This window comes from Loxodonta africana, chromosome 27, assembly GCF_030014295.1.
Source record: "Loxodonta africana isolate mLoxAfr1 chromosome 27, mLoxAfr1.hap2, whole genome shotgun sequence".
In the NCBI taxonomy this organism is placed as follows: Eukaryota; Metazoa; Chordata; class Mammalia; order Proboscidea; family Elephantidae; genus Loxodonta; species Loxodonta africana.
Genome location: NC_087368.1, coordinates 29,636,387 through 29,664,196, shown reverse-complemented (window position 1 = coordinate 29,664,196; position 27,810 = coordinate 29,636,387). Strand labels below are relative to the sequence as shown.

The 27,810-nt window shown below is 39.7% G+C and overlaps 1 long non-coding RNA gene across 1 annotated transcript; it reads right to left on the bottom strand.

Annotated features, from left to right (window-relative positions):
- Positions 1-157: 157 nt before the first annotated feature.
- On the bottom strand, positions 158-4,159 carry LOC135228786 (uncharacterized). Its single transcript, XR_010319633.1, has 3 exons — positions 4,139-4,159; positions 929-977; positions 158-699 (listed from the first exon to the last, which is right to left on the bottom strand). It is a non-coding gene; the product is annotated as an uncharacterized LOC135228786 (long non-coding RNA).
- Between the last annotated feature and the right edge of the window lie 23,651 nt (positions 4,160-27,810).

Genomic DNA, 27,810 nt, shown 5'->3' with positions numbered 1-27,810 from the left:
GTTGGCAGGTCTGGCAGAAGGTTGTTGGTTCCCACAGTTGTGGTAGCTGGTGAATCCCGAGATCTGCCAGTCAAGACAGAAGGCTGCTGGCTCATGTCCCAAGAACTGGAGGTCAGAGGGCGAGTTGGATGCAGGATTCAGAGAGAGCTTTGCCAGAACATCCATATAGCTTGGATGCAGGTCATATCCCCAAGAAAACTGACTGACTTCAACTGATTTGCTTTCGACTGATTAGTTTCCAACTGATTGGCTGCTCACATCAGATCACAAAATGGAGGATGATTACATAATATCTTCCAAGCCACTGAGAGTCATGGCCTAGTCAAGTTGACACATAACTTTAACCATCACAAAGAGCACAGCCTATTTCAGAATGCCCCAGGATAGTTAGAAGATCCGTACCTTCCTTCATTTTGAAGCCCAGGTGCAATACGAGAAAATTTCAGACAGATGTTCCAGTTTCCTTAGCTTTAAACAACTGGCATGTTGCTTGGGAATACTTTCTTCAAAACCAGGATCACTCAAGTGGGAGCCTGAGACGATTTCATGTGTTTTTGTAAACAGGAAGTAATAACTTTTTTAAAAAAATGGGAAGGAAAAAGAAAACTTGAAGCAAATAGTATTGCTTTGGAACTTAGAAGCTGCACAGTCAGCGTGAGTTAGCGACCTAAAATCTGAAATTCCCTCTGGTGTGCCGGGCTGTTTGAAAGAAAAGTATGTGTCCTCTGTAATTCAAAAAAACCAAAACCAAAACCCCTGCCGTCATTGTGTACCTTTAAAAACAATTCAAATGCGAAGTCTCCTTCCAAAAACCAAAAAACCCATTGCCGTGGAGTCAATTCCGACTCATAGTTACCCTCTGTAGTACAGAGTAGAACCGCCCCCCATATAGTTTCCAAGAAGTGCCTGGTGAATTCAAACTACTGACCTTTTGGTTAGCAGCCACAGTACTTAACTAGTACGCCACCAGAAGTCTCCTTAAAAAAAAAAAAAAAAAAAAGTCTCCTTAAAATAGAACCCTCTAAAACCCAAAACTAACCCAAAGAACTCTCTAAGTAGAGTTAATCGTGTTCTCCTATGAACTCCCATAGCACCAGTGACAAGAACAAATCTACTAGCTGCTACTTTACATATATGAACTCATTTAATCACCACAGCAACCCTATGAGGTAGGTTCAGTGTTATTATCATCCCTATTTTTCAGATGAGGAAAATGAGACCCAGACAAGGTAAGTAAGTTGTCTGAGATCACACAGCTACCAAGTGACCACTAACCAGTTGCCATTTAGTGGGCTTCAACTCATTGCAACCCTACATATGTCAGAGTAGAACTGCGCTCCATAGAGTTTTCAATGGCTGATTATTCAGAAATATGTTGCCAGGCCTTTCTTCCGAGGTTCCTTTGAATGGACTCATATCTCCAAAATTTCAGGTATGAGCTGACTGTGTTAAACATTTGCACCAGCCAGAGACTCCAAAAGGGACAGAACAGGATTAAACTCAGTGTGGCTCCAGAATGCTAGTTCTTAACACCCATATTATACCCTTTCCCACTCCATATAGCCCTTTGCCAGAGTGCTAACCCTGCTGGAAATACAGTTTGTGTCTGAGGATGTCGCCTTGGCTGACTTCAAAGTCTTGGTCTTGTTCACCCCTATAACTGTAATACCAACGATATATTTGACCCAGGGAAGCCAGCACATGACCAAGACAAAGTCATTGAAACTTCATAGATGCATCCAGACACGCTGAGGGACCAAATTGCTGGGCCAAGGGCAGGAGACCATGGTCTTGGGGGACATCTAAGTCAACTGGCATATTTCATAAAGAAATGTTCTACATCCTACTTTGATGAGTAGCATCTGGGATCTTAAAAGCTTGCAAGCAGCCATCTAAGATACATCTACTGGTTCCATGCCATCCATAGCAAAGGAGAATGAAGAAAATCAAAGACAGATGGAAGATGTTAGTCCAAAGGACTAATGGACCATGTGAACCAGAGCCTCCACCAGCCTGAGCTGGTGAAGGGAAGAGTGTTGACACATTGCAGGGATTGCAACCAATGTCACAGAACAATTTGTGTATGAATTGTTGAATGAGAAACTAATTTGCTCTATAAAATTTCACCTAAAGCACACACATGCACACAAATACATATATATATATTTATTTATTTATATACATATATATATCTGACCCACTGATGGCCACATAAATAGTTGTTAAATTCATAAATGCCCCTTCTGTGTATTCAATTCCTTGAATTATTGGCAAGACTTAAATACAGATACAAGAAAAGAAATAAGGAAAAGATCGGCTCTAACAGCATTAATACGTGCAAACGTTAAGAGTCTATGCAACCACCTTTTTGCCTGGAGGCCACGTGGTGGAATTTCACGGGCTCTGCTCTCCTTATCCCAAGTTTCCATGGATAATTTGGAATTGATTGCATTGGGCTGATTTTTCTGGTGAGTGTATTCTTTGAAATAAATGACATTACATTCTCTTCATGGTACTAAAATCATGTTCAAACCATTCCATTTCTTTCCTCCCAAGGAAACCATTCCATATAATCAGGCCATGGAGGGAGTTTGAAAGGTCAAATATCCCTTTTTTTTTTACTTTTTCAAAATTTTATTTTCATAGCCTTCTGAATTGAAAATTTTCTGAAACTTAAGGAATTGTAGAAATTATAGTGACCTTGTCAACTGTACTTGAGCTCAAGGCCTGACAGGTGCTGCCACTGCTGAGCTAAAACACCAAAAGTAAATGTTTTTTTGAGATGTAAAGAACAATTACAGTCATTTCTTTTGGAGACTTAAAAAGCTGAACTTGCCCTCCAGGAATAGAGTTACTTTATACTCTGTATTACCAGAGCTCTGAGACAATTCCCCTGGAATTACTTAGGAACTTGTTCTGCCCTTAGCTTTTAAAAGTAGGTCAGAATATCAAAGTCAGAGTGCATGATTGTCTTGGTGTTTCAATTTATCCTATTCTGTTTTACGGTTTCCCTCTCTGTGCCTTGCTCTCAGGGAACCATGGGGAAAACAAATGTCTAGCGAGTAGTGTTTTCTTAGAAATAAAAATGTAAAGGTAAAATGTATTTCTCGGTAAACCTGTTGCTAGGGGAAGGGCACCTGAAGGCAATATTTAAACAGATTTTCCCAGAATCCTAGATAAACTGGGAGAATAACTGGAGTTGTTTCTTGAGGAAAGCCTCAAAGTGCTACTATGTTGAAATGAAGAAAAGACTAAGAAACACCGCGGAGCGCACATTCCTTTCCATCGTACGTGAGCTTATAATGCCGTGTTTACAGGTGCAGACGGCTTCTGCTCCAAAGTTAGAGTTGTGAATAGTGCTGGAGCGCCATGGGATGTGGATGCCTGGTGGGGATCCTAGAGACAACTGAGGTGATTCAAGTGCACAGTGACTAGAAGACAAAACAAAAACCAAACATTGATCATAGGCCTGGGATCTACTCTGGAAAAACCAAAAGAAGTCCTACTGAAAGCCTTATGGAGCACAGTTCTACTGTGACACCCGTCCCCCTGAATCAGGGCAGACAAGACGGCAACCGGTTACTGGTTACCGCACAGCTGAAGTTGCTAGTGTGTGGCCTACAGATTAGGTTACTTTTCTTTGCTTTATTCTTTTGGTCATGGTAGGCGAAGATATTCGATGTTGGCTGGAGTTGTAGTCAAAGCAGAATTTATTTGCAAGTTTTATGTTATTCTTTATTTCACTTTTATTTTATTTTGCTTGTAGTGACTCGGGAGACTAGTGTTGGGTTTTGCAATTATTTTGATCTTAATGAATGTTTACTAAGCAGAGATGAACGTGTTTTAAAGATGGCTGAGCTTCAGTGTGGGGTGTTAACGGATGGGTTGATATTGAATACTTCATTTGTGAGCCTGATTTTCACCCCATATTTCTCAAAATCACACCACACAGTCCCACTATCATAAATGGTCATGGGTCATCATCATTTCAAATCTTATCTGATTTTTTTAAAAAAAACTTAAAAAAATTTTTTTGAAATAATTCCAGCTCACAACAAAGTTGCAGTAATACTACAAAGAATGACTGGTTTCTGTTCTTCACTAAGGTTCCCCAAATGTTAACACTGACGACACTTACTTTCCCTTCTTCTTCTTCTTCTCCTTTCTCTTCTCTCTCTCAATAAATTACAGGCACACTCCTTTGAAATCTCATACCACTTTTACGTCAGCTTCTTGAGCCGCTTCTGAAAATCTTATTTGCTTTTTAATTTCCTTGGTTTAAAACAATATGCCAAGAATGAGGTAATTTATCAAATCTCCTAGAATTAAAAACAATGCAATCATAATTTTCTCATGCAGCAAATATCCATAAGAACTAGGGTAAACCTAAAAATTTCAAGAGCAAGTCTAATGAGAAACAAGGAGGGGGGAAAAATAAATGTCATTTCTGCTTCTTTGTTTTGTTTGTTTGTTTGTTTCAGAGATTTCTTATTTCGAAGAAGAGCCCTTGAGTCTATCTGTGGTATGCCAATATATATTTACTTTTAGTCCAGAAAAGTAAGAGGCAGGAGGAGGAAGGCAATAAAAGAGACAGAATGTAATTTGGTACATGTAGGTGAGATCAATACTGCTATAGGATATTAAACAGAGTTTTGATTAATGTAATTATGTTTTGAGATACATTTGCCAAATGACTGCCTGTAAAGCTAGGGCTGAGATATAAAGTACCAGCCTCAAACTTACTTTCTTTATATTTGGTGTATGTAGACATCTTCACACAAGCGTTGCGTGTATGTGTGTGTATGTTCATTAAATGAGTTCATTTCACAGAGGAGTTAGGCTGTAATGAGATAAATTTTTAAATGGCAGCAATTACAGTATTTGCTGAAGTGATAAAGTTCAGGTGGGCATTTCTGCGTGCACAGTCTTTATCTCTTACTAAAAAAAACAAAAAAATTGTTACTAGATGGAGGATATTTTGCCTTTTTTATGACCAGCTGATATCCAGGTCACTTCATGAACAGGGATAATTTGTTATTTGTTTTGGCATTGCCAAAGGCCAGCGAAGTACTCTCATTCATTGCATCACCATTATTATTAATTCATAAAATTAAGTACCAAAAAAAAAAGAAACATTTTTACTTTATTCATTTGATATATTCATAGAGTGCCACCAATTGTTCGAGGTGTCTCAGGTATCATCTGATCTATGCATTTTTAGTGAAATAAAGATACGTGTCTTTCCCTTTAAAATATTTCTTATTCAAGTCCTTTGCCCATTTTTTGATTGGGTTATTTGTCTTTTTTTTGTTGTTGTCAAAGTTTTATGTATATTTTGGTTATTAGATTCTTATGGGAGCTATGGTTTCTGAAGATATTCTCCAAAAATGGGTAGCTTGTCTTTTCACTTTTTTGGAAAGCCTTTTGATGAATAAAAGTATTTAATTTTTTATGAGAACCCATTTATTTATTTTGTCTTTTGCTGTTCAGGCTATTGTTTTTACATCGGATAATTCATTGTGAAAAGCTAGGCTGGACAGCCTTGCCCCTGTATTTTCTTCTATGAATTTTATGGTTTTAGCTTTTCACATTTAGGCCCTTAATCCATTTTGAATGTGTTTTTGTGTGCAGTGGGAGGTATGGATCCTGTCTCACTCTTCTGCATGGGGAAGGAATAACTCAGAAAAAGAGGGTGAGAATGGTTGCACAACTTGAAAAATGTAATCAATAGCAATGAATTGTACACGTAGAGATTGTTGAACTGGTGTATGTTCTGCTGTGCGTATTCTCAAAAACACCAGTCAAATAAAATAAATTATAAAAAAGTCTATTAAACCTACCATTAAAAAAGACTAACCAATATAGCAGCAACTATCATTTATTGAGCACCTACTACGTACCAAAAAGCGTGCTAAGCCTATTACACACCAGATTTTATTTAATCCCTACAACAACACTAACAAGACCATCATTTCAATATTGTAGTTGAAGGGACTAAGGTTCAGAGAGAGGAATGAAAGGTCACTGAGCTAGAGGATGGTAACTTCAGGATTTAAATGTAGTTCTCTCTCACATCAAAGCCCAGTCTGTAACAGTTTTCTTAAATTGTCCCTCAAGATACTTAAAAGAGAATAGATGAATAAGTGTACCAAGAAAGTATCAAGGCACTACAGGGATCTTTCCCATTAAACTTTAACTGCCAAACCATGCCATATGTTGCGAAAACTGGGAGCAGAGTCGCAACTGATGGGTGTATGGTTTGTGCACTGCGTGAAGGCCCTGCCAACGCCTTGTCCACCCAAAGGGATGCCTTTGTCCACCCAAAGAGATGTCTTTCAAGCGGTCAAGTGGGAAGAACTTCAGCATCACACTCTTCATCCAATTCCTTCTCTCATTTTGAGACACCTATTAGAATATCCCTTTGACAACTCACTCTGATGTATTAAACTGATAAGCTGTCTTTTCTGGGTTGGTGCTTACTGTTAGAAACTCTTAAAAACGAGCCTCTATCTTCAGCTAATTGGAAGGACTGCTGTGATCTGCTGCTCGATCGAGCCATGCTGAGTTTTCCATACTCACCTCAAAGGGAAGCCCACAAATGCGATTTGCAGTTCCACAGGTGAACCGCCATGGTCCTCTATACCACTAGAATTATTATTTTTTTTCCTAATCCAAAGGCAATGTTGATTTTTCTACTATGTTTTCCAAGGAAGCATCCAAAATCTGCTGGCTACTTGTGTGATTTGGAATGCATATGAAATGACTTTTTCAGATTCTGCAAATAACGACTGCTGCTCACAACCAGCGTTTATAGCCTTAAAAAAAAAAAAACCGAAACCTGTTGCCATTGAGTCGATTCTGACTCATGGTGCCCTTTAGGACAGAGAACTACCCTATAGTGTTTCCAAGGAGTGGCTGGTGCATTCAAACTGCCAAGCTTTTAACCACTACGCCATACACAAACAAATAAGTAAATAAATAGAATTATTCAAAACTTACTCTACCCAGACCTTCTGTTGGCCCAGGACAGGAATCATTCTCAAAGCCAGCTCTTCAGACAGGGATTGGACTAGACAAAGGGACGGAGAGGGATGCTGGTGAGGAGTGAGTTTCTTAGATCAGTTGGACACTTGAGACTATGTTGGCATCTCCTGTCTGGAGGGGAGATGAGAGGGTAGAGGGGATTAGAAGCTGGTGAAATGGACATGAAAAGAGAGAGGAGAGGGAGGAAGCAGGCTGTCTTATTAGAAAAAGCAATTGGGAGTAGGTAGCAAGGTGTATATAAGTTTTTGTGTAACAGACTGACTTAATTTGTAAACTTTCACTTAAAATACAATAAAAAATAATAAAAAAAGCTTACTCTAAAAGATCTTGCATCACTATACATTTCAATAACATTTAACCAAATTGAAATCAATATTTAAAGTAATTCCTTTAGAGTCGCAAAAATCGAGCCCCTTATTTTCTTCCAGTTGTAGAGCACTTAAACCAGTCCATGATACCAAAAAACAAATCAAAACCCTTCGCTATCAAGTTGATTCAAATTCACAGCAACCCTATAGGACAGAGTAGAACTGCCTCATGGGGTTTCCAAGGAGCAGCTGGTAGATTTGAACTGCCGACCTTTTGGTTAGCAGCCATAGCGCTTAGTCCATGATAGGGGGAATTAAAACTCACAGTTGGTGAGAAGTAGCAAGAGAAGACAGGGTGGAGTTTGAGAAGCACGTGATTTTGAAGCCTATAGCTAGTACAAGGAAATACAAAATTAGAATGTGCTTTGATGTCTCCCCCATCTCCTCCCTCCTCCATTTTATTCTACCATTCATTCGTTTGGTAAATACTCATCGAGCATCTATTTGTCCAAAGCAGCGGGGATAAAGTAACAGACAAGACAGACAGTACCAAACCACGAACCGCACAGACTCTGAGGTGAAACAAATACTAAACAAATAATTAGTAAACTAAGTAATTAATTATTGGGATGCCTGCTAATTAAAAAAAAAAAAAGGGGACATGTGGTTGGTCAGAAATTGTAGACCGAGTTCCGTCCTCAACTCAGCAGAGGTCTCCTTCCCTGTTTTTTACTCACAAGACTGTGCGATATCACCAGGAAAGTTTGAGAAATGGTGTGAAAATATTACTCATGTGTATGGAATAAGGAGCATGAAAATTATAAATCTGAAATAGCTTTTTAGGCATCAGAGTACACATCCCACACACACATGCACATACACCGTTCACCTCAGGAAACTACAATAATGACAGAGAAGGGGCTGGCTACAGATGCCAAGTGTAGGTTGAGACCCAGAGGAGGCGCAGAGGCAGCATCACAAAAAGCAAGAAGCCCAGTGTTCAGAGTTGCATCAGGAGGCTCCACAATCACCCCCAGGGACTGGTAATTCCCTGGCAGAGTAGTTTCAGGGACACCGGCCTGGTGGGATTTCACGTGGACTAACTTACTTGTCCTCTCATCCCCACAGTAGCTCAGTAGAACTGTTGGATTTGTTGGATCCTCTGGGCTAACTCCATCCTTGGGGACTTCGCCTTTTTTCCATGCTCATTTCTTTGACTTTGTTCTCTGGGAAAACAGAGTTGGGAAGAGAAAGCCAAAAGCATTTATGAAATGCAGGTATTCCTACTCTTTGTTCTTGGTTTGTATTAGCATTGGGAGGAAAAAAAAAAGGTCCATTACTAAGGGAACAATTATAAACCTTAATTAGACTTTTAGAAATTCAAACCCAAAACACACTGTCCTAATGAAAATAAACCTCACATGGTTTGTGAGGCCAGCATGCGATGCTATTTAAGCAGAAACTTAAGAGCTAATGAGAGTCAGCCAGGTGAAGGAGGAGAGGAGGGGGAAAGCGTTCTGGGCAGAGGGAATAGGTATATGAACATGTTTTACGTGGACAGAAGCCTGGGCATTAATTAAAGGAACCGAAGGAGAGGGTGCCTGGAGCGTGGGGCAGGCGATATCACAAGATGAGGCCGTGGAGGTCAGCAGAAGCCATAACACGCAGGTTCTTGTGGGCAACCTTAAGCAGTTTGTATTATATTCAGAGTGTAATGGGAAGCTTTTTAGAAGTTTTTTTTTCTGAGAAGTGATCAGAAGAAAAGAAACTCAAGCCAACTGGATCCTGTTCAGCAATTCAAGGGAATTGATGCCTCCCATTTTCACACAAAAGAAACGGTGACATCCAAATTAACGTTCCAGCACAGTTGGCCCTTGAACTTCCTATACACACAGCATAGAAACAAAACCAAGGCCATTGTCAAGTCAGTTCTGACTCACAGTGACCCTATAGGAAAGAGCAGAACTGACCCATGGGGTTTCCAAGGCTGTAATCTTAATTAAAAAAAAAATTTTTTTTTTTTTTTTTAATCTTAACAGAAGCAGGCTGTCACATCTTTCTCCCACAGAGTGGCTGGTGGGTTTGAAACGCCAACATTTTGGTCAGCAGCAGAGCACTTAACCAGGGCTCCCAGATCAACTCCAAAAACAAAAAAGTCAAACCCGTTGCTGTTTAGTTGATTCCACTTGATAGCAACCCCATAGGTCAGAGTAGGACTACCCCCTCGGGTTTCCCAGGAGCAGCTGGTAGATTCGAACTATAGACCATTTGGTTAGCAGCCAAGCTCTTAACCACTGCACCACCAGGGCTCCAGGTCAACCCTAGGTGTCCTTAAATGGCCTGTGTCTCCTCAGTTCTTTACGCAGGACCCGTGGCATTCGCAGGAGACGGTTTTCAATCCACTGACAAACAGACAAGAAGCGGCAACTCATGTGTCAAACCCATGAATAACCGGGTGAAGGGTTCAGTAGTGATAGCCAAAATAATGGTGTGCTTGCTTTCCATGGGACCAAATATAAAACTCAATTAGAATTTCAATATCAGGGTCTATTTAGGGAAAGCTCTTTAAGGGTCATTGCAAATCTATTTTAGAAAGGTAAGCATAAATTGTCATTCGATTTAAGCGTCTTCCCATCAAAATATAGAATGAACTTGGCAGAGATTATTTCAGAACATCAGGGTGAACACAATTAATATGGAAATGTATGAAAACTGATCATGAGAAGAATTCAGTAATGAGAGCTGACAATGCAGGATGAGTTGCAAGCACTGAACATTCATAACATTCCTTGTTTTCAAGGCAATAATATTGAACATGAAAGCAATTTAACAGAAATCTGCAAATTTAGGCCAAAAAAATCGATAAAATGCCAACCATTTGCACATTTTAGATAAAACTGGGTATTAAACACTCTGAGTTCCTATTCTCAGGAATATTTATTTGCTCAAGACCTAGAATAATGGCACCAAAAAAAAAAAAAAAAGTTTCTGTGGCGTGGATACTGACTCATAGCGACCCTGTGTGTGTCAGAGTAGAACTGTACTTCATAAGGTTTTCAATGGCTACTTTTTTTCAGAAGGAGATAGCCAGGCCTTTCTTTCGAGGCACCTCTGGGTGGGCTCAAACCTCCAACCTTTTAACTAGCAACACAGTGCTTAATCGTTTGCGCCACTCAGGGACGCCAAATAATGACACAGCAGTGCTAAACCTGGGCATCAACTCCCAAAGTTCAATGACATAAGTTAACTTGTGCTTTTTAAACAAGTTTATTAACACAGGAAGGTGTTCTGGTGGCACAGTGGTAAAGTGCTTGGCTACTAACCAAAAGGTCAGTGAGTCGAACCCACCAGGTGTTCTCGGGAGAAAGATATGGCAGTCGTATGCTCCCATAAGGATGACAGCCTTGGAAATCCTATAGGGCAATTCTACTCTGTCCTATAGGGTCGCTATGAATCTGAACTGAGGGCAACACTCCCCCTCTCCCCCGCGCCCTGGGCGGGAGGGGGGCAGTCCTATACTAAGTGCTGTGGGAGCACAAAAGATGCAGAAACTATTGTCTTGCTTTCCAGACATTTACAACCCACTTGATGACAGTGCCTGGCAAAAGCAGCCACATTTTTTTCAGGACATCCTAAAATTTTATCATCCTGTCAAAAGTTCATATTTCAAATTAAAGTTAATACTAACAAAAAAACTGTTGCTGCTCAGTTGATTCGGACTCTGCGACCCTACAGGACAGAGTAGAACTGCCCCCTAGGGTTTCCAAGGAGCGACTGGTGAATTTGAACTGCTGACCTTTTGGTGAGCAGCCAAATGCTTAACCACTGGGCCACCAGGGTTCCATCCACTCTAATACTAGCACCTTGCATTTCCCCAGCACTTTATTGTCCATTCATTTAGCAATTAGTTATTGCACACAGGCAGCACTCAGATTTATTACTTCATATCTTACTCACCGTGGGAACGAAAGGTCAATATCAAGCATCTAGGAAACAGAGATGGGGTTAGAACTTGTCTCCCCCTACTTTCACAGTCCATGTTTTTTCCCTACCTGAAGAGCAGTTATTTTGTCTGACGCCAAATGGTAATTCCCTTACCTTAGGTAGTCGCTTTCTCCTTCACTGTTGTGGTTCTGAAGGGGGTTTCCAATTTCCAAGTCATAGACCGCTAGTCCTAAGAGTAGGCACCTGACCAAGCCTGAGCCAGCCATTGCAGCCATCCCCATGGCCACCCTTATTGGATATTGTTAAGGATTGAATTGTGTACCACAAAAAGATAATGCTGAAGTGTGTGCCTGTGAAAGTGACCTTATTTGAGGAAATGGGGTCCTTCTTTGAAGATATTATCAGTCAAATCATACTGTTGTAGGTCGGGTCTTAGTCCTATTCCCTTCCAAGTGGTGCCTCATAACAGGGGAGAACAGACAGCAAGAGAGTGTCCAACACCAGGGAAAAATGCCGTGTGAAGGTATAGCTGCAAAGTGGCAAAGAAACGCAAGGATTGCCAGCAGCCACCAAAGGAGACTGGCATGGGACAAATATCTCAAATAAGGGACAAATATCCATGGGACAAATATCCATCAAAGGGAATCAACACAGCTGGTTCCCTGACTGGACTTCCGACCTCCAGAACTGTGAGAAAATAAATTTCTGTCCTTTGCCATTATTTTGTGACTTACGGAGACTCCAGGAAACCCTGGTGGTGTAGTGGTTAAGAGCTATGCCTGCTAACCAAAAGTCCGGCAGTTTGAATCCACCAGGTGCTCCTTGGAAACTCTATGGGACAGTTCTACCCTGTTCTATAGGGTCTCTATGAATCAGAATTGACTTGATGGCAGTGGGTTTGGTTTTTGTGGGTTGCTGTTGTTGTTTTTATGACTTATGGAGAACAGAATTACAGAATAGAACTGCTCCATATGGCTTTCTTTGCAGATCTCCAGGCCTGTTTCTTCCACAGTGACACTGGGTGAGTTCGAATTGCCAACCTTTTGGTTACCAGCCAAGTGTAAATAATTTGCACCACCGATGGACCTTAAAATTCTGTTCTTATAGCCACCGAGTTTGTTATATTTTGTTACAGAAGTCCTAGGAAACTAGACAGATACGTAACCTGAACTCGAAAAATCAGAGCTTTTTCCTGAATATTTTCTCCTAGCAGAGGACAGGGGAGAGCTCTCTTTCCCTGGCCACGGAGTTTTAAGATACGACACCAAGGCTACCTGTGGCCATGGTTTCAGGCTGATGGAAAAGATGGTGGACATAATGGAGCTAACATGCAGAGAGAAACAGACAAGAGATAGAGGCGAGAGGGGAAGGGTGGGAAGGATCTATGTAAGGAAGTAGAACTAGCAAGCTAACAGTGTATATATCCATTGGAACTAGTTATTTCTACTCCTGCCCATAATTTGCTTATGGGAACCAATAAACATTCTCTAATTTTGCTTAAACTAATTTGAATTGTGTATCCTGGTGCATATACCATATCATTGGGAACCGGCATGCAAAACAGACAGGCTTTGAAGCACCCGGACTGGATTTGAGTCCTGGTGTAGCTCCTTAGTAGCTATTAAACTTGAGGAAGTTACTCACCTTCTTGGACCTCAGTTTTCTCATCTTCAAAATGGGGATAAAATATTTCAATCTTACGTTATTAAAAATATTACACTTAATATAATACATCTAATACATTTGAGGAAACCCTGGTGGCATAGTGGTTAAGAGCTACGGCTGCTAACCAAAAGGTCAGTGGTTCAAATCCATCATCAGGCACTCCTATGGAAACTCTATGGAGCAGTTCTACTCTGTCCTATAGGGTCGCTATGAATCGGAATTGACTCAGTGGCAACAGGTAATGGTAATACGTTTGATACACCATGGACTCCCAACAGAACAAACAAGTCTGTCTTGGAAGAAGTACAGCCAGAATGCTCCTTAAAAGCGAGGATGGCGAGACTTCGTCTCACACACTTCAGACATGTTATCAGGAGGGATTAGTCCATGGAGAAGGACATCATGCTTGGTAAAGGAGAGGGTCAGCAAAAAAGAGGAAGACCCTCAAATAGATGGATTGACACACTGGCTGCAACAATGGGCTCAAGCACAGCAATGATCATGAGGATGGAGCAAGACCAAGCAGTGCTTCGCTCTGTTGTACACAGGGCCACTAGGAGTAGGAGCCAACTCAACAGCACCTAGCAACAACAACAATACATTTGATGGAGCTCTGGTAGTGCAGTGGTTAAGAGCTCAGCTGCTAACCAAAAGGTCAGCAGTTTGAATCCACCAGCTGCTCCTTAGACACCCTAGGGGACAGTTCTACTCTGTCCTATAGGGTCGCTATGAGTCAGAATCAACTCGATGGCAACGGGTTTGGTTTGGTTTTTTGGTAATACATTTGACCAAGTTTCTAAGAATAGAAAAGAGTTAAAGGAATGATTTTTGCTTTCTTCTCTACAACCTGAGGTGCCTTTTTTCTGTCTTCCTCATAGCTTTCCATCTCCCTTTCCAGCTGGCATTCTTGAGAAACATCTGTTCAGCTAAAGCTTGCACACCGACTTTAAAGGTTTCTGTGCTTGTGGTGACTTACGCTGCTTTCCTGAATTCAGACCACAAGCATGTCTGTACACTTGAAACCACACCACGGGGGTTCCTCCACACTCTTTCCTGTTTGCCTCCCGTCTCTGATTGCCCTGAAAATTTTACAGGACACACAACCAGGAAAGCAAGCTGAGTACAGAAAATATTTCTGACAATGGGAACTAACTACCATAAAACTATAGAGTTGGAGGAAACCTTAGAGAAAATATTGCCCATCAAATTATTTTATAATCGAATAAGGAAGGGCAAGAAGAGAAAAAATATAGAGAGAGCTGAACACTTCAAGTATGTTTCCTATGTTTCCTTATTCAACCCATAACCACTTTCAGAAAGAAATGTTATAACCCAGTTTGGTAGGTGTGGAAACTGAGGGTCAGTGAAGCTAAGCAATCTGTTCAAGAACATATGGCTACTAAAGAGAAGAGCTGGCGGTGTGTCACACTCCAAAGGCCATACCCCTTCACTAGATTTTTTTTTTCCCCCAATTAAAAAAAGCTGCAGAGGAAGAGTAAAGTGTTATTAGTGATAAGTCTTAGGAAAAGGGTTTATGCTCATAAAGGGGCTTCTTTGAGAAAAGGGAACTTTCAGGACAAGAATAAAGTCTGAAATTGCATTTGGGATAAATTTCTTAGCTAGAGTTGAATGCTCCTTTTCTCATCACACTTCTTGCTCTATTTTAAGGCCAAATTTTAAAAAAGGATAAAAAGAAATTCTACGTAAGTTTAAGGAACACCATTCCCTCCATCTTGCTCTTAAAGGATACAAAATGGTGGCTGAATCTCTTCAAAGGGGCCAAGTGAAATGTTGCCACGTGGGAAAATGTCATGCCTCCTAGAAACAGGAAAGGGCTGTTGCAATTTCACTCATTCCGAGCCATGCACTCATTTTCCACATTTAGCTTTAAAAGGAAAAATTAATCACTGGTGTCTATTGTAATGCCAGCATCTGTGAAAATAATTTATATATGCTAGCAATTGGAGTGGGAGTAGCGGAGAGTGGGGACTCTTACAAGCAAAAATCTAGAATTTTGTCTGCTTTCCCTTTCCCTCCACCAGCTCTATCTTCACTCAACACCAGCACCCCCATTACACACACCCATTTTTCCATTAATACCAATTTCTAACAACAAGTTTGGTTATGAAAATACTACAACGTATCTCGATATTTTCCTTGGAATTTATTTTCAACTTTTTACCCTTTAGGAGTAATTTTTCCATGTACAGACCTGTGACGGGACTGTTGTGCACACATCCCAAGCCAAAATTTCATTTTGCTCCTATAGGGTTGCTATGAGTCAGGGTAGACTCAATGCCACTGGGTTTTTTTTTTTTTTAATTTTGCAAATTAAAATGCCCTGTTTATTTAAATCTTGTCAACAGCAATCATAATCATTTCTATGATTTTACAATGCAGCATTTCATTTCTTTATTTTTGAAACAGATTTTTGTTTTGTTTTTTGGCATAGGGCTTTAAAAGTAAGATACTGGATTCAGACTTATCTGAGTTTGAATTCTAGCATTCTCACTTCTACTTGTGAGTCCTTAGGCTGATTCCTTAATTTCCTTGATCTCCAGGTTCATCATCTGTAAATCAAGAAAATGATAATAACTATCTCATAGGATTACTGGAAAATTTAAATGAGGCAAATACTTAGAAAAATGGCTGGAACATTGTACATGCTCAATAAAAGTTAGCTATCCTCCATCATTAACTTTTTCATGATTATTAGGATGTGGGATATTGATAACAGAGATATATAAAATAAACAAATGTTCTTGACATTAACTGATATGTACAAATAATTTAAAAAAGTTTTCCTATGTTGACTTTTCATGTAATTTAAAACAGTCACAGGATTTGTGCCACTATAAACCAGTTGCCGCCAAGCCCATTTCAACTCATGACAACCTAAGTGTTTCAGAGTAGAACTGTGCTCTGTAGGATTTTTCTAGGCCTTTCTTCCCAGGTTCCTCTGGGTAGACTCGAACTTCCCACCTTTCAGTTACCCGCCAAGCAAGTTAACCATTTGCACCTCCCAAAGAATCCTGTGCTACTACAGAAAACTGCAAATATGCCTACAAATTGGCACCAGGTACTTCTGATTCAAATGTTACTGAAAATGCCATCCATTATAAAGTCATGATTACTACGTGGACAAGCAATGCCTTCTGGAAGCACAGCGTGGCAAACACACTCATAGTGGCTGAGCAAAGGTACCTACCGAAGGTTTGAACAAGATACATCTACCTGGTAACTTCGGCTTTGAATCACCACTCCTTTGGATTTTATAGATGAAGTAAAAAAATCATAAAACACCATCTCATCAAGTTATAGGGTGTGAAAGCTTTGGATGGGACCCAGGCTTTTATTTTGGGACACAATGGGTGTAAACCTTTTGAATAGGACTAAGAAGTCATGATCTCATCAAAGCCATTGAGCAAACATTTCCTGAGTACCTGCTGCCTTCCTGCACTATGCTAGGTCTTGTGGCTATGGTGAAGCACAAGACAAGTGTTCCTGCCCCAAAACGCTGACAATCTTGATTTGGGGAGGGGGGTAGGAGGCCTTTAAAAAAGGTGTAACTGTCAGCTTTTGTGTCAATAATGCTTAACAGCAAACCGTCCCAAAACCAGTGACTTAAAAGAAGCTAAATAGCATGCACAGGGAATAAAGGAGTATAAACCCGGGGTTTTTAATCTTTAAAAAAAATTGTTCTTTATGGAGACTTTTTAGGCATTTTTTTCCTAATCACCCCCAATGAAATTTTAATACTGCAGATAGACTGCATACCTGTTTATGCACCCGAGCTTTAAGTAAGAAGAAGCCAAACCAAAGATTCAGGAGAAGCTTCTAGAGAAGGTAATGCTTGGGTTGCTCCTTGGAGGTAGAAGGAGTTTCTCAAACAAAGAAGAGAAAACGGAATTTCAGCCAATGATACCAATGACTGAAAGAATCATCTGTGTTTGGGCAACTGCCTAAGTGGTTGGAAATTCAGGTTAAAGTCAGATATGGTGTGAGAGAAAGCTGGAGAGGAAGGCTTACTATGAATCAAAGCCATGGTGAGCATCTCACCATGAAAATCAGCATTTCACAGCTTCTTGTCAACATTTCTTGCCTGCTTACACTCTAGTTACGGTAACAACTTTGTTTCTGAGGGCAGCTATCTCTCGCTAAAAATGCCCCCACAATTGAAGGGGAGGGCTCCTTTAAGCAATGAGGCTAGCAACTGGGGCTTTGAAAACTGCTGTTTGCCTTCTGAATGGGTCAGCTGGGAAATCAAGGGAAATGAATCATTGAAAACAGCTGTGTGGGTAGAGCACGCATTGGCGGTTGGCCATTGTTTGCCAGTAAACGTAGCAGCAGTAATCAACCTGTACCGAACGAAGGTTACTCAGACATTTGGCTCCGCCTGTGCTGAGTTTATTAAAGGCTCATTTAAAGATTCCTACCGAATTTCATTATTAGTAAGAAAGAACCTTATCTTTTCCCCAGGGAGAAAGGTTCGGGTTGTCTATGGATTTGTGGTGTTAACGTTGTCTCTTCTATCTTCCGCTTTGCAGCTTTGGCAATTAGGAAAATAATGCCATGAAGTAAAGCACACATTCTCATATGCCAAATTTTTTGTATTTTTTTAATTTTCTAAACCAAAGATTTGGTCACCCTGATGTGACCAATATGAGCCTCTCTAGGACGTTTTTAGGGTTGCTATGAGTCAGAATTAATTCGATGGCAACGGGTTTGGTATTTTTGTTGGGTCACTATGAACTGGAATTGACTCAACAGCAATGGATTTGATTTGTTTGTTTTTAGGGGAAAACAAGACAATCAATTTGAAACCAAGACTGTCCCCAAAAATTCCAAAGGTAAAGTCACCATGTTTTCAGCTAATCTGGGACTTCATAAATATTGAAATAATTCTGTCACCTATACATACTTAACTTCAATTTCCACTGATGCATTTTAGCATCAAAACATCAAATATTTGCAAAATTTAATTCCAAAGCCTATATTTATGTTTGGTTCCTACAACACAGCATGAGTTAGGTTTCCAGTATGCTCTATGTTATCTATCTTTTTGTAACCTATGGAGAAACAGGAAGTTCAGAACTGCAAAATGCAGGCCATCATGGAGAAATACTGTGACTGTGCTCAGATGTGATATTCATTATTCTGGGTCTTATTAGGGGTGCTCTAATCAATTAAGCAGTGCCAGATGTCATTGCTGAATTCTTTGTTCCTTGTACTTAAGGGCTTTGTTTTCAAGGCATGGTACCGTCTCAGGGAGAATGCTCCTTTAATATCATGTTAAACAAGTAATACAAACGACATTAAAAAGGAAGAACTGAGCCTAGCCATGAATCGGAAGTGATACTAAGCCCAATCTAATTTGCAGTGTCGAAGCTTCCCTGTGTCTGTGGCCCAAGTTCAGGTGGGCGCTCCAGATTCCCATCACAGACACCAGCTCCTGTGGCTACCACCACTACTTGTTGTTAGCTGCCATTGAGTCAGCCCCAGTCTGGGAGCTCCACTGGAACCAGTTCAGCATCACAGCAATGTGCAAGCCTCCATTAACAGTTGGGTGGTAGCTGTGCCTGAGGTCCAGTGGCCTGGAATCGAACCTGGGTCTCCTGCCTGGAAGGTGAGAATTCTACCACTGAGTCACAAATGTTCCCACCACACCACCAGTATTCCTCAGACGTTCACACTGTAGATTACATCATTGTCACGATCAGGGTCCTCTGACAGCAGGCGCCTTCTGTCCAGTGCAGATTCAGGCAGGTAACTTTGAGTCCTCATCAGCCTATCTGTGTAACTGAATGCATTTAAGGTATTTTTTTAAAAAGCAGCATAGCATTCCGAGCAGTGGCCAGGGCTTTCGGGATAGGCTGACGCACACCCCTCGTTCTTCCGCTCAGGAGAGAGAAAGTTGCGCAGTGGCTCCATTTTTAATCATGGGTAACAGCAATATCTATTGAGTTCTGAAAACTATCTGCTTTGCATTTTACCATATATTTCATGTGGGATTTTTTTTTCCTATTTATCATTTTTATCAAGAGCAAAGGAAGATTTATGAGGAAGCTAATGAAGCTTCAACATTAATACCTTTCCAAAACCATAACACAGGCTTTAGCTAGTCTTCATGGTCATCATTCCGTAAAATTTCAAAAGTATTATGTTTTAACTATATATACCACGTATCTCTTTACTGTTACGTTCCCTCCATCACATAGCCCCTTAAATCAAGTACAGTGTAGTGTCCAGACATTTTCAAGGTTCTAGCTAAGAGGAGTTTGGTAAGACATATTTATATAGTTTTCTGACAGCTTTGTGTATATTTATTGCTAGTTGTCCCATTGTAGGAATGGCTTCTGGAAATACTCCTAGTTCAACTGTACCAACTAACCTAGAGTTATGACACATTTGTGCACAGGTATCAGAGACTGTATCATGAAGCGAGGGTAACCAATAATACCTGGCACCAGAAATATGTTAGCGGTGAAGAAGAAACAAGCTTTAAAATGTACAGAGCCACACACTAGTCTATGGAAAATTCTTCCAACTCTTCTGAACCTTACAATATTACTTACATGAAAGAAACTTCATAGGCATTTTTATGTGTTAAATTGTGTCTGCCAAAAAGATATATTGAAATCCTAACCCCTGTACAGGTAGTCTCCTACTTACCATATATTCAAGTTACGATGAACCTCATTTATGACAGTCTACTTATTTTTTGTACATCTTATCATTAGAAAGATCCATATGCCTGCAAGGAACACCAATTAATATGACCATTATTCAAACTTATGCACGAACCATTAAAGGCAAAGATGAAATAACTGAAGGTTTCTACCAACTTCTGCAGTCTGAAATTGATCAAACATGCGATCAAGATGCATTGATAATTACTGGTGATCCAATGTGAAAGTCAGAAACAAAGAGTGATCAGTATTTGGAAAATATGGTCTTGGTGATAAAAAAGACTCCAGAGTTCAAAAGACAGAATTTTGCGAGACCAATGACTTATTCATTGCAAATTATCTTTTTTCAACAACATAAATGGCAACTATACATGTGGGCCTCACCAGACAGCATACACAGGAATCAAATTGACTACATCTGTAGAAAGGCGTGATAGAGAAGCTAAACATCATCAGTTAGAACAAGGCCCGGAGGCAACTGTAGAACAGACCACCAGTTGCTCATATGCAAGTTCAAGATGAAGCTGAAGAAAAAGTCCACAAAGCCAAAGTATAGATTTGATGCACTGAACGCTAATAACCAAAGACCAGGTGAGTCGTGCAAGGACATCATACATGAAGAAAGCAAGAGGTCATTAAAAAGACAAGAAAGAAAGAAAAGACCAAAATGGATGTTAGAAAAGACTCTGAAACTTGCTCTTGAATGTATAGTAGATAAAGCAAATAGAAGAAATGATAAAGTAAAACAGCTGGACGAAAATTTCGAAGGGCGGCTTGAGAAGACAAAGTATTATGAAATGTGCAAAGACCTGGAGTTAGAAAATCAAAAAAGAAGAACATGCTCAGTATTTCTCAAGCTGAAAGAAATTAAGAAAAAACTCAAGCCTCGAGTTGCAATACTGAAGGATTCTGTGAGCAAAATACTGAATGATGCAGGAAGCATTAAAAGAAGATGGAAGGAATATACAGAGTCATGGTACCAAAAAGAATTGGTTGATGTCCAACCATTTCAGGAGGTAGCATATGATTAAGAACGGATGGTACTGAAGGAAGAAGTCCAAGCTGCACTGACGGTATTAGCGAAAAAGAGGGCTCCAGAAATTGACACACTACTAACTGAGATACTTCAGCAAATGGATGCAACACTGGAAGTGCTCACTCATCTGTTCCCAGAAATTTGGAAGACAGGTATCTGGCTAACCAACTGCAAGAGATCCATATCTGTGCCCATTACAAAGAAAGGTGACCCAATAGAACTGGGAAATTATTGAACAATATCATTAATATCACATATAAGTAAAATTTTGCTGAAGATCATTCAAGAATGGTTGCAGCAGTACATCAACAGGGAACTGGCAGAAGTTCAGGCTGGATTCAGAAGAGCATGTGGAACAAGGGATTTCATTGCTGATATCAGACAGATCTTGGCTGAAAGCAGAGACTACCAGAAAGGCATTTAACTGTCTTTGACAATGCAAAGGCATTCGACTACGTAGATCATAGCAACTTATGGATAATAATTCTAAGAATGGGAATTCCAGAACACTTAATCATGCTCATGAGGAACCTGTATATAGACCAAGAGGCAATTGTCCAAACAGAACAAGGGAATACTGTGTGGTTTAAAATCAGGACAGGTGTTCATCTGGGTTTTATCCTTCCACCATACTTATTCAATCTTGATGCTGAGCAAATAATCTGAGAGGCTGAACTATACAAAGAAGAACATGCACAGCATCAGGATTGGAGGAAGATTCATTAACAATCTACTATACACAGATAACACAACCTTGCTTGCCGAATATGAGGAGGACTTGAAGCACTTACTGATGAAGATCAAAGACTACAGCCTTCTGTATGGATGACACCTCAACATAAAGAAAATAAAAACCCTTGAAACTGGACCAATAAAGAACATCACGATAAACAGAGGAAATATTGAAGTTGTCAAGGATTTCATTTTACTTGGATCCACAAATCAATGCCCATGGAAGCGGCAGTCAAGAAACCAAATGATGTATTGCGTTGGACAAATCTGCTGCAAAAGACCCTTTCGTGGACCATGGGGTATATATGCTCCTGTTACATTTTTCTGCCCCTGGAGGCTTATTGGCAGGTACTTGAGCAACTCTAATACGTCCTGGTGTCCTTGTAGACACTGGTGCAACTGCCTGAAAAACAAGGAAGTTTGTCAGTGCCACATTTGAATGTTGAGATCCATTCATATGACGGAATGCTTCTCGGAGAAGTGACTGTGAAACTCTTGTGTCTTTTGGCTTCTGTGCAGCAAGACAAGGCTCGCAAAGATGTTTACTATTTCCTTCGTGTTATTGGGAAGGCACAGTTACTGGCATTTGGAAATATTCAAGTAAATGAATAATTTTTGGAGTGAAAACATTTTGTGATGCACTTCCTGGGCCATGGGATCGACATAACCCATGAGTGTGATGTGCTTCATGGAACGTGGTAGCGACATGGCCCGCTCTAGATCAAACTGATAACAATTATGTGCAGCTAGTACAATGTTCATTTAGTATCTCATGTGTATTTTTAGAAAGTTACTTAGATATTTTATGGCTGAAGTATAACCACGAAGTTTATGCCATGAAACCCATATGTTCCTCATGTGTGATGTGCTTCATGCAACATAGGACTGGTATGTCCCATTTGCAATTGGGACTCCATTTTTTCAAATAATAAAAAACTACCAACAAACAATGATTCAGCATCCATTCCATCAGTGAAAAAACATGGCATCACCCAAAAATTTCAAAAAACAAAAAACTTCACCCATGAAAAGGTTAAGATGTTAAAAAACAAAAATATCACTTTGAGGACTAAAGTACACCTGACCCAAACCAAAAAAAGCAAACCTACTGCCTTCAAGTTGATTCTGACTCATAGCGACCCTATAGGACGGAGGAGAGCTGCCCCACAGAGTTTCCAAGGAAAGGCTGGTGGATTCAAACTGCCGGCCTTTTGGTTAGCAACCACTATGCCACCAGGGTTTAGCCATGATAATTTTAATTTCTTCATATGCACGTAAAAGCTGGACACTGAATAAGGAAGACTGAAGAATTGATGCCTATGAATTATGGTGTGGCAAAGAATATTGAATATACCATGGACTGCCAGAAGAATGAACAAATCTATCTTGGAAGAAGTACAGCCAGAATGCTCCTTAGAAACAAATATGGTGCGACTTCGTCTTGTGAACTTTGGACAAGTATCAGGAGGGACCAGTCCCTGGAGAAGGACATTATGCTTGGTAAAGTAGAGGGCCAGAGGAAAAGAGGAAGACCCTCAACGAGGTGAATTGACACAGTGGCGGCAACAATAGGCTCAAGCATAGCAACGATTGAGAAGGTGCCACAAGACCGGGCAGTGTTTCATTGCGTCGTGCACAGGGTCGCGGTGAGTGGGAACTGACTCAACAGCACCTAACAACAACTTCATTAATAATATGTACTACATGCGATATTGCAGCACATACCTTAGGGATGTTAACATTTTCAGAAGTAACGTTTCTAACTTCCAAAGACAGAAATCAGATATATAAAGATACTGATAACAAAAGGCAAAATTAATGAAAACTAAAAAAAAAAAAAGATGAGGTATCCGACTACATCAGAACCAACAACTGACTTATAACAGAGTAGTTAGAATGTAACCCCCAGTTAAGTCGGGCCTACCTGTGCCTGTGAATATGAACCTGTTATGACATAGGGTTTTCTTTTGTTTGTTAACACTGTATTTTCTTTTGCTATGTTAATAGGGTTTTTGATATGTCATACCAGACTAGGGTGGGTTCTAAACTTAATGCCTTCTGAGACGTATCTTATTAAGGGGAGTACAGGCACTGAGAGACATACAAAGAAAGTGGAGACCATGAGAGGATTCCTCTACTAACCAAGAAATGCCAAAAAATATCTGGTGCTACAGAAGCTGGAAGAGAAAAGGATATTCCCTAGGACCAACAGAGAGAGGAAGCCTAGCCCTGCCAAATCCCTGAATTCAATTTTTTGCCTCCAGAAGTGTTAAAAAAAATATATATTTCTGTCCTTTAAAGCCACCCACTTGTGGTATTCTTGTTACAGCAGCATTAGGAAACTAAGATTTTTTTTTTTTCACATTTGACATAATAAAATTTTACATGACATTTCCAAAAATAAGTTGTAAAGTAAAAAAAAAAAAAAAAAATTTCTAAGCTATCAAAAAAAAAATATTTTGATCAATCAAGCCAGATAAAGGACTATATAATCTTCATATTCTATCTATAAAAATGTTATAAAACGATTGCCTTAAAAAGAGGTGGTCAGAGATGATACTGCCAAAAATCTAGGGAAAATGTTGTTGTGCACCATTGAGTTGATTTCAACTCATAGCAGCCCCATGTGACAGGGTAGAACTGCCACAGAGGGTTTCCTAGGCTGTAATCATCACAGGAGCAGATCAGCAGGTCTTTCTCTCACAGAGCTGCTGGTGGGTTCTAAGCACTGACCTTTTGGTGAGCAGTGGGAGGCTTAACCATGGTGCCACCAGAAGTTCCCGGGAAAAAGTATTATAGAGGCACTTCAGGTAGTTAACTAGTAAAAATATTTACTTTTCTGGATTTTTGTAATTTATAGATGTCTACTTTATTAAATTTGTAATTTACTGTAATTTTCTCATTCTTAATATTTGTTTGCCCCTAATTTTGTGTTTGCAATTTTGTATTCTTTTACTTTCAGAGGACTTCCAAATTGTAGAAGCTTCAAGTCTACTGCTTTAGAATGTGGGGAGGTTTTGAGCAGTGAAAGAAGTTGGGTATGTTTGACAGCATTCGAAGTGGCCCCCCAATGGCCCCTGCCACTGATATTCATGCCCTTGTAGTCTCTTTCTCCTGAGTGTGGGCTGGGCTTAGTGACTCACTCTAATATATAGTATAAACCAAAAATGATAGGATGTCACTTCTGAAATCATGTTAAAAAAAAAAAAGAAGACTATGGCTTCTGTATTGGGCTGCTTTCTCACCCACTCCCTTATTCATCTGCTCTGAGGGAAGCAGCCGCCATGTTGCAAACTGCACTATGGAGAGGCATACATATCCCAGAACTGATGTCTCCAATGTCTACGGCCAATAGGCAGAGAGGACCTGAAGCCTGCCAGCTGTCACATGTGCGAGCTTGGAGTTGGATGCTTCCCCCAGTTGAGTCTTGAGATGCAGCTCAGATGAACACCTTCATCACAGTCCTGTGAAACACTTTAAGCAAGAGGTACCCAACTGAACCACAGAAACTGGGAGACAGTAAATGTTGATTTGAGTAGCTAAGTTTTAGAGTAATTTGGTTATTAATATATTAACCGAAACTGGTTGGCATTGAGTTGATTCTGACTCATAGCAACCCTCTAGGACAGAGTAGAACTGCCCCCATAGGGTTCCTGGGGAGTGGTTGGTGGGTTCCAACTGCCGACCTTTTGGTTAGCACTTATTCGATGCGCCACCAGGGACCCATTAATATATTGGGGAAGAGAAAATATAATTTAATCAATGTGTTAAAGCCTTCCTCTCAGGATGACAGCAATAGCTTCTTGCTTGGTGAAATGTTTCCTAATCCTATTGAACATCCATTTCCTTGTTTCTCTTTAAGTTCCAATATGTGGTTCTGGGAATACTCATGTATTCACATAATATTCCCAATGGTTGCACACAGCTGTTGATGACTACTTAATAATATTAAAGAATTCACATTATTCTTAAATCCATATTTATGTAGGCCTAGATGTAAACTGTATGAAGTGTGATAAGATTCTTTACATGGGAAACCAGACAGATATTGAATGCTAGAATTAGAAATAGTTTTATTTTTTAAAGTATTTCAAAATATTTAATTACATTTTCAAGAAATTTAAACAAAAATTCAGCTTTAAATAAATTTCAGTGTAAAATGTTGATATTTATAAATTACATTTGAATTTTGTTAACTTAGTATATAATTTTGAATATTTTAGAAGAAAAATGTTTTTAAAGCCTTTGTAAAGTATGCAAAAGCATATTAATTTATTAACTTTTCATATTTTGCATTTATCTTAATTTAGTTTTTGATATTTGTTCACTTTGAATAAAATTACACTTTATCATTGATCATTTATAGGATTAGCACAAAAATTATGTTACATATTTATGTGAATAACAGATTTTGCTGAAACAAGCAAAAATAGAATAAATTTCATGGAATAAATAGATAAAAAGTTATCCTGTATGTACGTATTTGATTATTCACTTAGACATGCTTGGTTTGCCAATGTAACACCCAGAAACACACATTAATAATTAAATCCAATAACTTCTGATATTTTTCTCATATGAAAAACAGAACTTTGTACGTAATTTTTGTTTGTTGTTATGAAGATATTTTTCAATTAACAGTTCATCATTTTGATTTATAATTGTAGACTATTTATACATACGGTTTATGGGCCCCATTGGTATTCTTGCTCTGAGCTCTGCAAATATTAGGGGCAGGTGTGTCCTTCCTGACAACCCTATTAAAATTTTAGCATCACCCATCTGCCCCATGCACACATCCTGTTCCACTTCCCAGGTTTATCGATATTTCACGGGATATACATTTTCCTTTTGTTTATTGCCTTGTTTCCTTCAATGAGAATGTCAACTTAAAGAGGGCAGGGATTTTTGTTGTTTTTGTCCACTGCTGTATTCTCAGTGCCTAAAAGAGTCTGGCGCATACTTGGTGCTCGAAAAATCTATTCATTCATTCATACATCTTCTATGTTCTAAAAAACTAGACACTGTTAAATTCTATTAACTGGCACTTCAAAAGTCAGATCTAAAAAAGGAAATGAGATGCTCTGGTGTAATTTTAATTAGAGAAAAAATTAATGAGGTGATTTCATCTCGGGTCTGTGATAAAGGGAAGTGGGAGAGTGTGAGCCACCAACCACTCCTACCTCCCACCAAGGAATTCCATTCAACCACTGGTGTCCACTCAAAACTCACAACATTATTTCATTGTTCTCTAGAATAATAAAAGAAGTGACTCACAAATTCTTTAATCCTCCCTGGCAGCAGGTTGTCTCCAGGGCTACATACTTAATCGTCGACTCAGAAATCACCCCAGAGTAAAGATAGATGTGAACCAGCATTAAATGGCAACCCTCAATGTCTCAGACTGCAAAGCCTTTTGTGTTTTTAAATTCTGTTTCTCCTGCAGAGGGAATTCACATACCCATGGCAGACATCAAAGGCTGCTTGCAATCAAGCAAGGTCTTGCTGTAAGGCTAACTCGTGTGCTTTTGTCTAGTGGGATAAAAACGGGGCCTGCTTCTGAGTCTCAGACGGTATTGTCGTCATCGCCCTCTACCAGGTGTAATACAGACAGCACCACCTTTGAAAACAACGTAGACTACGAACCTGAATTTTACTTTCTGCCCTGCCACTATCAGACATGTGACCTCGGAAAAGTCACTAGAGATTATGTATGCAATTATACATGGATAAATCATAGAGAATGTTCACGAGCTTTCAAAATTGAATATATATTTAACATATTTATAATTAAACCTATTTATAACTCATGTATATATATTACATATATACATATGTTGTTGTTTGTGCAGCCGATTTCATAGTGATCCTGTATGATAGAGTACAATTGCCCCATAGGGTTTCTAGTCTTTACAAAAGCAGACCTCCAGGTCTTTTCGTCCATGGAACCACTGATGAATTTGAACCACTGACCTTTTGGCTAGCAGCCAATCTCTTAACTGTTGCACTACTAGGTCGTATACACTTTTTTTTTTCATTCTGTAGAACTTTTGTCGAAAAAAGGATGAGAAGGGATATAAAGCAAAGTTGTTTAAAAAATAGCTATCAATTGTTTAATCCACATTAATTAATAGTAAATCAAATGCATGACAGGAAAAGGTCAATCTAATTCCGGATTTAACTGGCCGTTTAGTTTAGTCAAATACCAGTTGACCCCAGGTATGGAAACGTAGACGACCATCTGCTACGAGGCCTTTTGGATTCTCTGCCTGCCAGCAGTGCTGGGCAACAGCCTCTAAGGACAGAAATATGTGAAAAGGAGCGATCTGAGAGGCTGATGGTTACTCAAAGGCCCAGGTGGGTGTGCAAGGATTTTCAACTCAGATTGTTT